Source organism: Vespa crabro, chromosome 19, assembly GCF_910589235.1.
Source record: "Vespa crabro chromosome 19, iyVesCrab1.2, whole genome shotgun sequence".
Classification (NCBI taxonomy): domain Eukaryota; kingdom Metazoa; phylum Arthropoda; class Insecta; order Hymenoptera; family Vespidae; genus Vespa; species Vespa crabro.
The window spans coordinates 2,427,501-2,437,500 of NC_060973.1; the positions used below are offsets into that span (position 1 = coordinate 2,427,501).

At 29.0% G+C, this 10,000-nt stretch overlaps 1 protein-coding gene across 9 annotated transcripts in view; it reads left to right on the forward strand.

Annotated features, from left to right (window-relative positions):
• The window catches only part of LOC124430871 (neuroligin-4, Y-linked-like), a 144,388-nt gene that overhangs the window by 82,321 nt on the left and 52,067 nt on the right, over positions 1–10,000 (forward strand). For 2 of the 9 annotated variants that reach the window (XM_046978043.1, XM_046978048.1), the window contains one exon: positions 5,735–5,898. The exons of the other annotated variants lie outside the window; for them this stretch is intronic. The gene's annotated coding sequence lies outside the window, so the exon portion shown is untranslated. The remainder of the gene's footprint in view (positions 1–5,734; positions 5,899–10,000) is intronic. 9 annotated transcript variants of the gene reach the window in all.

Here is a 10,000-nt window from a genome sequence, read left to right on the forward strand (position 1 = left end):
AAAGACGAAGAAACTTTCCAAATTATTATGAATATCACTAGACTCTCCACGTAGTATTTCCCTAGACCTTTTGAACTCGGAACTAGATCGAATTTTCCTCACTTCCTCGACAATTCATCGTAGTCTTGTATATACATACATACACACACACATACCTACATATATACGTACATACGTATATATATATATATATATATATGTATATATATATATATACCAAGTAACTCTTGCCTCTCGTCGGGATCGTCGTTTATTCGTCGATAGTAAATAAGATAGAAATCCTTGGACGAATCGTAGGAAACGGAAAACATGTAATTCTAAACGAAAGGATTTCAGTTAAAGAGAAATAAAGAAAATCGATTTCCTTGAATATGTGAATATATCAGATGTAATATTGTACGCTTCCATACAAATCTAAATAATACGTAGACGTAAAGAAAGAGAGAGATGCAAAGCATCGAATTAATCCTAATCAATAAAATCGCTATTAATATTGTTAATTATATTTTTATATCTAATGAACAACTCTCTCTCTCTCTCTCTCATTCTCTCTTTCATATAAAAATAAATAAGCATATGTCGTTGGTGTAATTAGTATAACTTGTTATAATCGAATTAAAAAAAAAAATGTTTCTTCATTAACTCGATTAACACTATAAATATATATTCTAGATAATATCATAGAAGTGATTAAAGATTAAGTAATCTTATATAATATTTCTTTATATATATATATATATATATATATAATGGTATATAAAAAGTGAAAGAGATAATCATAGACAAGTAGTTAATATATAGATAGAGGTCGACGACCTAAAAACGATATCGATACTTATCGGATGTCTTCTTCGCTTGTCATCCAAATCGAAGCGTGTAAGACAAGCTCGGCACATAGAATAGGAAGGGGTTGGGCAAACAGGCTGCTAAAGGCCAAACAGTGCCTGGTAGCGTCCACAAAGGGACAAGAGAATCGAGTCTGTTGGCTTCACTCCTTTCCATATCCCGGCAGACCCTGAAGGCTTTCGAGGATACCCATAATGCATGAGATTGTCGACACAGCTAAAGAGAAAGAGAGAGAGAGAGAGAGAGAGAGAGAGAGGGGAGATTGGTGAAAGGTTACAAGGGTGAAGAGAAAGGGGTGACCACTAGCTACCACACAGAGAGTAGTACTTCAACATAGTCGAACACACTCACTCGTCGTGTGTCGTGTGTCGTGTTGAGTGCTGAGGTCAGAACAATATCGATCTCTCTCTCTCTCTCTCTCTCTCTCTCTCTCTCTCTCTTTCTCTCTCTTTCTCTCTGTTCGTTCACTTTCAAAATAATCGAACGATTCTCGCGTAACTCACTCTCTTTCTCTCTCTCTCTCTCTCTCTCTCTCTCTCTCTCTCTCTCTCTCTCTCTCTCTCTCTCTCTCTCTCTCTCATACTCGCATACATACACAGACATGCACCCACACACAAAAGACATATATTATATCATCGTTTAACTTCTCTTCTCTATTGAAATTTCTCTCGAAGATTTATCTCGATCAGTTTGAGATTAATCGAACTGTTTTTACTTCTACCAATGAACTATGAGAATTTTCTGATTAAATGGATTATCAAATTATTAAAATTTATTGATTAGAAAGAAGATATGGAATGCATGTATGTATGTATGTATGTATGTATGTATGTATGTATGTATGCATGTATGTATGTATGAATGTTTTCGTCAAAAGTTTTCTTATAGGACAATTTTAAATAAATATTTCAAGAAATATTTCGTAACTTCGTTCGTAACTTGTGTTAAATTGAAAACAAAATAATTGATTGTAATTACGGATATTGAAATAATATTTTTTCTTTTCTTCCTTTTTACAATATTATACGACAATTCTTTTTTTACGAGTATTGCAACGCTCGCGATGTAACCCTTTTTTCTTTTCTCTTTTCCTTTTACGTGCGTTTTGAAGAAGAAGAAAAAGAAAAAGAATAAAATGAAGAAATAAAAAGTAAATAAAAACAATCGCAGCCACTCGCAAAATGTAATAAGAATTTTAATATTCCATGCGAAATTCATGGAAATGCGGTGAAGGGGTAGAGGGGTGGGTGGGAGTTAGTTAATGTGGAATGTGCACCTATAAATGCTTAATGTTAACTTTCAAAAATTACCTTTTTTTTTTTAATGTATTTATTTAACCCTTATAATTTTACCCTAATGTATTTTTGTAACGTCCCTTATTTTGCTCCTAACAATTGTAAATTGAATAAATAATCTAAATATATATATATATATATATATATATTTCATTAAATCAGATTTGTCTGAAGATTTGTCTGATGGATTAGTTTGAAGATTCATATAAAAAAAAAAAAAAAAAAAAAAAAAACAAAAAAGGAAAAAAGACGAAAAGAAAAGAAAAGAAAGAAAAGGTTGAAGAAAAGAAACATTTGCTTCCTCGTTTCATATTTAAACGTTGAATTACGATTGAGTATTCTTTAAGGAGGCATACTTAAGATTTAAGGATCGTGATTGTTTCTTAAGTTTGTTGATTTACAGAATCTCAAGATTGCATTCCAAAGCTTGTAAAGAGAGAATAGAATGAGAGAGAGAGAGAGAGAGAGAGGAAAATAGAGGGGGGATAGGAGAGGGAAGTCGTGAATTACGAATTATTTGGAAGTAGAGTAGCCATTAGTTAAAGTCCCAGTATTCGGCTAGCAGGAGGTCGAGCGATAAAGGGTCGACGAAGTTGGAAGAGAAGAGAGGCAAAGAGATGGAAGTGGAAGAAGGGAAATGGAGAAGGAGGAAAAGGGGAAGTGAAAGAGGAAAGTGAGTAGGAGGAGGAGGAGAAGGAGAAAAGTGGGAGGGGGCGGAGGGAACGTCGGACGATCGTGAAAGCAATTTTAGCACCATCTCCGCAAGCTGCTCTTCTCTAATTTCCTCTTCGATCCTCTCTTCGAATCCTTCGATAAGAAGTAGAAACGTTCGCGTCCATTTAACGAATCACCACGCGTCTACTGCCTTTTTCTTTTTTTCTTTTCTTTTTTTTGTTTTTTTTTGGTTTTCTCTCTCTCTCTCTCTCTCTCTCTCTCTCTCTTTCTCCCTCTCTCTTTCTTCTTTTTTCTTTTTCTTTCTTTCTTTCTTTTAATTCACGAAGTCGGATCAATTTATAATATATGATCGAGGAAGTAAATTATGATTTTTTGTCGAGGAGAAAAATTTTTTTATTATTTTAATGTTAATACAAACTTTTCGATCTTAATTCGTCTTTAACGAATCATCATTCATTCGCAAAAATTTTCTTAAGTGATATTATTTAATTATCGATTATTATCCTTCGATGGCTTAGCGCCATGCAATGTTGTGTAATCGAAACTATTGCGGTTTTATCACAATTTGAAAAAGGGATGAAGGAAAAAAAATCAAAGGGAATTTGTCGAGTGATAAAGGTATCGAAGAAGAGTAATTAATTTTTTTTTTTTTTTTTCTTTTTGCTTTATATCATCTAAGAACTTTTTAAAGTTAATCTAAATAATCGTCCATTAAATCTAGTATATTAATGTTTTGTATGTAAAATTGATGAATGAAATTTGTTGAATCTATCGTCGTTCACAGTAATCATTTTCATTCGTCGAACGAGATTAAATGTTCAAATTGAATTGAACAATTGTTTCATTTCAATTATACAAAGATTATTAATTCGTTAATTCGTCAATTTCTCTTTTTTTTTCTTTTCTTTTCTTCTCTTTTCATTTTTGTTTTGTTTTTTTTTTTTGTTTTTTTTCTTCTTTTTAATACAGAAACAACGAATTATATTTATAAAAAGTTAACGATAAAAAAATTTTTTTATACTAGTTACATTTTAATATAAATTTAAATATTTCAATTTTTATTTTCATTTTATTTCTTTCAACTTTCCAATCAAATCGTAATTCTTTCATCTCTATATTTTAATATTTTTATCTACCAAATCCCGTTATCGAGTAAACAATATTTATGCGAATAAATGTTTACGAATCTTTTTTAATTAATTGTGTAACACACACATACACACACACGCACACACATATATATATATATATATATTTATTTTATATAGTCCCTTTTTGTTAATATTCGTATATCGATCGGTCCTTTCGCAATTCTTCTTAAATACAACGAAAAAGCTTCAGTTTTCTGTGTCGACGTTCACAAAGAGACCTTTGCCGTTAGGCGCATGGCTCGTCAGAATCGAGGCTCGCTTATAATCGGAATTCGGAAACAATGCTGCCCAGTATCGAACCGTCTACATCATGGCCGATACATATATATATATATATATATATATATATATATATATATATATATATATATACATATATATGTACATACATATACATACGTAATATTTGGAACTTTTCTGGCTCTCTCTCTCTCTCTCTCTCTTTCTCTTTCTCTTTGTCTTTTCTTTCTCCTTTTCTTCTCCTTTTTCTTCTTCTTTTTTTTTTTTTTTGATTTATTCATCACAGAACGGATCTTTAATTAAGAAATTATTCGTAGAGTCGTTATAAAACGTTCGTTAAAAATTTTACACGATGTTTTTCACGGGTATTTGCGAAATAAATAATTGAACATTCATCGAGTTCTAATAAAAAAAGAAAATATATATATATATATATATATATATATATTCATATTAAATTTCATGTACAATATTCATCATTGCCGGAGATATTGAAACATATTTATTATTCCAATTACGCATCGCGATGTTCAAACATTATCGTTATTTACAAATGTATATATATATATATGTGTGTGTGTGTGTGTGTGTATATATATATATATTTATTATATATAATATACAAACGTTAGTAGTGGAAAAAGAACGTGTAACATTGGATTATATTATTGCATTCATTTCGTTGAAATCGTTGAAATATTTAGCGGTACGTCTGATTTATGTATCTTTGCTTTCACACGTTCTCTTTCGTACCAACGCAAATTTAATTATTTGCACACGTTATCCGAAGAAAAACAAATTGGGATCAATAATCCAATTTCGTATACGTATATATGTATATAACGTATGTATGTATACATATACATATATCATCAAATTTATTGAAGGTCATATCGTATCATTGTAATATTCGTTAGCTGCGCTTTTACGTTTTATAAGTTACACACACACACACACACACACACAAACACATATATATATATATATATATATATATATATTCATACAGATTTATTCTTTCAATATAACATAATGTAAGATTAAATGTCTTTATAATAAAAAAAAAAAGAAAATACATAAATTTTATTGATTTAACATGTTTGCATCTATGCAGACATCCACACAAAAATATATATATATATATATATATATATATATATATATAGTAGACTGATTTCAATCTAATAAATATATAGAATATATCTATATAATAATAGGTGGAAAGAATGTAATAAAATATTTAATATAATTAAATTAACACACATACAACACATACACCTACATATATATACATATATATATATATAGGGTGAACTTTACGACAGGAACGATATCAATTTGCTTAACGACGGACGAAGAATTTTCCTCAAACTCTACTATAGCATAGCTAGTTACGTTATGTTGCTTATACATAGAGAGACACACGTCTCTAAACTCATATTTTCAACTTTCTCCCTCTTTCTCCCTCTCTCTCTCTCTCTCTCTTTGTCTATCCCTTTCTATATATCTCTTCCTCTCCCTTTCCAGTGAAGCTGCCATAACCATGTGATTTATCGTCTTACGTGCCCGAACGATCTCTCACTCTACTTCTATCATCGTTTCACGTGCGATCGCAGACACATCCCTCAGTGTTCAACCCCTTTCTCGTTATAGAAGGAAGCAGTTGATTTAAGATCATCCTGAGATTGCTCGTAAGTGAAAGAATTGTCGATTATCTCTTTTCATTTTATATTCTCTGTTCTTTTTTTTTTCTTTTTTTTTTTGTTTTTTTTTCTTTTTTATTTCTTTTTTCTTTTCTTTTCTTTTCTTCCCTTTTTCCAGCTTTTTTTTACTTTTCCCTCTTTCCTCTCCTTCATTTTTCTCTTCTTCTTCTTCTTCTTCTTCTTCTTGTTTTTTTTTTTTCATCTTCTTTTTTTTCTCTCTTCTTCTTTCGTTTCTTTTTTATCTCGCGTCTCAAACGATTCTTCTCGTCAATGTAAAATATCCGACGTTTAATGGTATCTATTGAAATTCATGATTTAATCCTTAAATACACGTATAACACGTAATACTGGATGGATCTTAAAAAGTTCCTAAACGATCATATTGAAAATCTTCGTCGAGACGTTTCTAAGTTTTTTAATTATCATTGTTAAATGTCAATGTAATTAAAAGCTATGCTCGTGATCTTACATTCTCGGTAAAAGTAATTAAGTTCACTAATAAGTCTTGAAAATGAAATAATCGATTTTTCTTTCTAATCGCTTAAGAATATTAGAGCGTATACGGGATCTTTTTATTTGTAAAAAAAAAATTAAGTTTCTATCTGAAATATCGTAAACAATATTACGATGATGTACGATGGCATAATTTTTTCTTCTTCTTTTGTTTCTTTTTTTCCCCTTCCCCCTATCCCGCCGCTTATAAAAAGAAACTTGTGAAATGAATTATGCATTTTTAAGGATTAAAGAAAAGAAAAGAAAAAAAAAAAGAACAAAAAAAAAAAAGGAAAAAGAATCATTTCTCTTTTTTTCTTTTCTTTTCTTTTTTCTTTTCTTTTCTTTTCCTTTTTCTTTTCTTTCATTTTTGTTTCATTGGAATATTCATGATACATTTATTCTCTGGTGTTTATATTATTACCATTATATGTCTTCGTTATTTATTTATTACCATTATATTATTACCATTATATGTCTTCGTTACGATCTCGGTATAAGTGTACGGTATTAATATAATATCCGTGACAAAAGGTATATAAACGAAGAAATAATATTACGTTTCTTGTAAGCGTGCAATAAACGATGTTACACCCCGTCTAATATATTAGAAATAATTTTCTTTTTATACGGTTACCAAGCCAACCAAGATTTTAACAAGCTCTACGTAAAATACCATGATATTTTAGCGGGGTTATGAGTTCATTCGTCATAGTCCGTCTGTAGAATCCTAAGATCTCGAAGGATCCTTTTTCACATCTTTTATTCTCTATCCTTCTCGATCTAAAATGTATATATATATATATATATATATATATATATATATATATATATATGTACACACGTATATTCTCGTTTCTAAATCCCTTTTTACTACTTTTCCATATTTTTACGCTTTCGCATGTTCGTCTAATTTATCATATACCTTTCATATTTTTACTTCTCGAAATGGTAAAAAAAAAAAATATATATATATATAAGATACTAACATAAAATAAAAAACGACGATCATTTCATGATCGATTCATTTGCAATCGTTGTTTTATATAATATAATCGATCTATCATCTCAATTATTACGAAATAATTGATAAATCTTAGGAACTTGATATAGTTACGTTTATTTTCTTATTAACCTTTATACGATTTATTGTTAAATATTTTACGATTGAATCGAACAATCTTTTATATTTTATATGTTAATTAGTTCGATTTAATTTATCATTAAATCGTTATATGATCGAATCGATCGATTTTTCTATTTTTTTTTTTTTTTTTTTTTTTCTTTATTGTTCTTCTTTAAAAATTCACATGTAAATATAATTTTTCTTCTTGTTATATCCCGCGAATAAACCATTGTAACGTGTCCGAGAAACGTTTAGGAAGTACAACTAGAGATTAGTCTAACGTTCAAGTGAGTCTGGACGAAACGACGCGTAAAACCCTTTATATATCCCCCATAACAATGGAAAAGAGGAAAGTACTATCTTCCTATCTTAATCGCTCACTTTTGTCTGCCGGTCTTTTCGATAAAAGCCATGGCGTCTTATTTCCTACTGGTGAATTTAGTTTCGATATCTTTTAAGAAACTCGAACCATTTCGCCTTTAGCTATAATTATGTTGATAAGTTCCATAAGAATTTCTTTAGAAGAAGAAGAAGAAGAAGAAGAAGAAGAAGAAGAAGAAGAAGAAGACCAAGACAAGATTATCGCTAATGATCTGAAATTTCTTTTCTTCTCCTTTTTTTTCTTTTTTCTTTTCGTATAAAAAAAAAAAAAAAAAAAATTAATCAAAATAATATTATATTAATTTATTAAATTATATTAAAATATATATTAATTAAATAAAACTATATATATATATATATATAATAATTAATTTCTTTAAATTAATATAATTCAATTTGATTTTATATTTAATCAATAATAATGCAAAATGAAATAGAAATATATTAAAATCTATATAAAATTTGTATATATAACTTTCGTTACTTTTTTGTTTTTTTTTTTTTTTTTTTTTTTATCAAATGAAATGATTTAATCCAATTGTTATCGTGCCAAAGTATTCGTACTTCTTAATTAAATTAATTCTTATGTGATTTCATATAAAACAATTAAAAACTTTATATACTTTTAATCAATTATTATTCGAAAATGATTCCTTCTTAAAAATACGGATAATTAATATGAACGTTCCTTTTTTTTTAAAAAACATTTATACGAATTCCTTTCTATATATATATATATATATATATATATATATATATATATATATATATATATAAAAGTAAGGATTATAATTTGTAAAAGATAATTAAGATCTTCGTTACAATTTAAATCACAAAATCTAAATATCGTTAAGTACAATGAAGGCTCATATTCCCCCAAAGGCTAAACTAAAAATGGAACGAGCCCTACTTGCCTCTGGCGATCTTACAATCAATCTCTCTCTCTCTCTTTCTCTCTCTCTCTCTCTCTGTCATTCTTTCTGTCTCTGTCTCACCTGCTCTTCCATCTTCTTCCTCTTCTTTCTCTTTCCCTTCTGGTTCCTCTTATAGACGAAAGCACGAGAGCTCAGAAAGTTCGCTAGTGGACAATGAATGCTGGTTCGTAGAAAGGAGAAGAATAAATGGAAAAAAAAAAGAGAAAAAAGGAAGAAAGGAAAATAAAGGAAAAAAGAAAGAAAGAAAAACAGAGCGAGAGAGAGAGAGAGAGAGAGAGAGAGAAAGGAAAAAAGAAAAGGTATAGGAAGTAGGAACTATAGTTATGGAAGAAAATAAAAGGAACACGTAAAAGTCTTTCCCTTTTCTATCTTTGTCTCTCTCTCTCTCTCTCTCTTTCTCTATCATTTTCTTTTTCTTACAAAATGCTTTCACTCGTACGACAGCTGTACTCGTCGTGGTCCAGCACGATTCTTCTCTTCGTTGGTGACTTCTCTCCACCCGGTCAAAAGAGCCACTGTTTACCTTTCTTCGGCAAAGCCATTCGTGGAAAAAGAATTTAAGTAGTTTCGTAATAGTTAAGAACTAGTTTTCTTCTCTGTGAGTATACATATATATATATATATATGTGTGTGTGTGTATGTGTGTGCGTGTATCTTCATATATGTGAGTTCATAAGTGAGTCTTCTTTCCTTTTACTAATTTTATAGTTTTGATAATTATTTTCCCCATGGTATATAATTAATTTGGTATATAATTAATTCAAAATAAATATACGATAATTGTAATAAATATACTTATAGAATAATTATTAAAAAAAAAAAAAAAAAAAAAAGAAAAAATACATGAAAAAAAAGAAGAAATAAATAAATAAAATATTTAGTTAAATGTAACTATATGTTAGATTTTATAAAGAGAGAATATTTTAAGATGTCCACGAATTTTTAATCTTTCGTTCAATCGTTTCGACAATTATCCTTAATAATTATTAATCGACAAAAAGGATATTGAAGATTTAATTAATTATATATATATATATGTATACATTTATATACGTTGAACAGATTTTATATGGGTTATAACTTTTAAAAAGTATTCAGAATAGCCACGAGTTATATTTTAAATCGATATATTTAAATTCAATATTTGTTAGTTTTA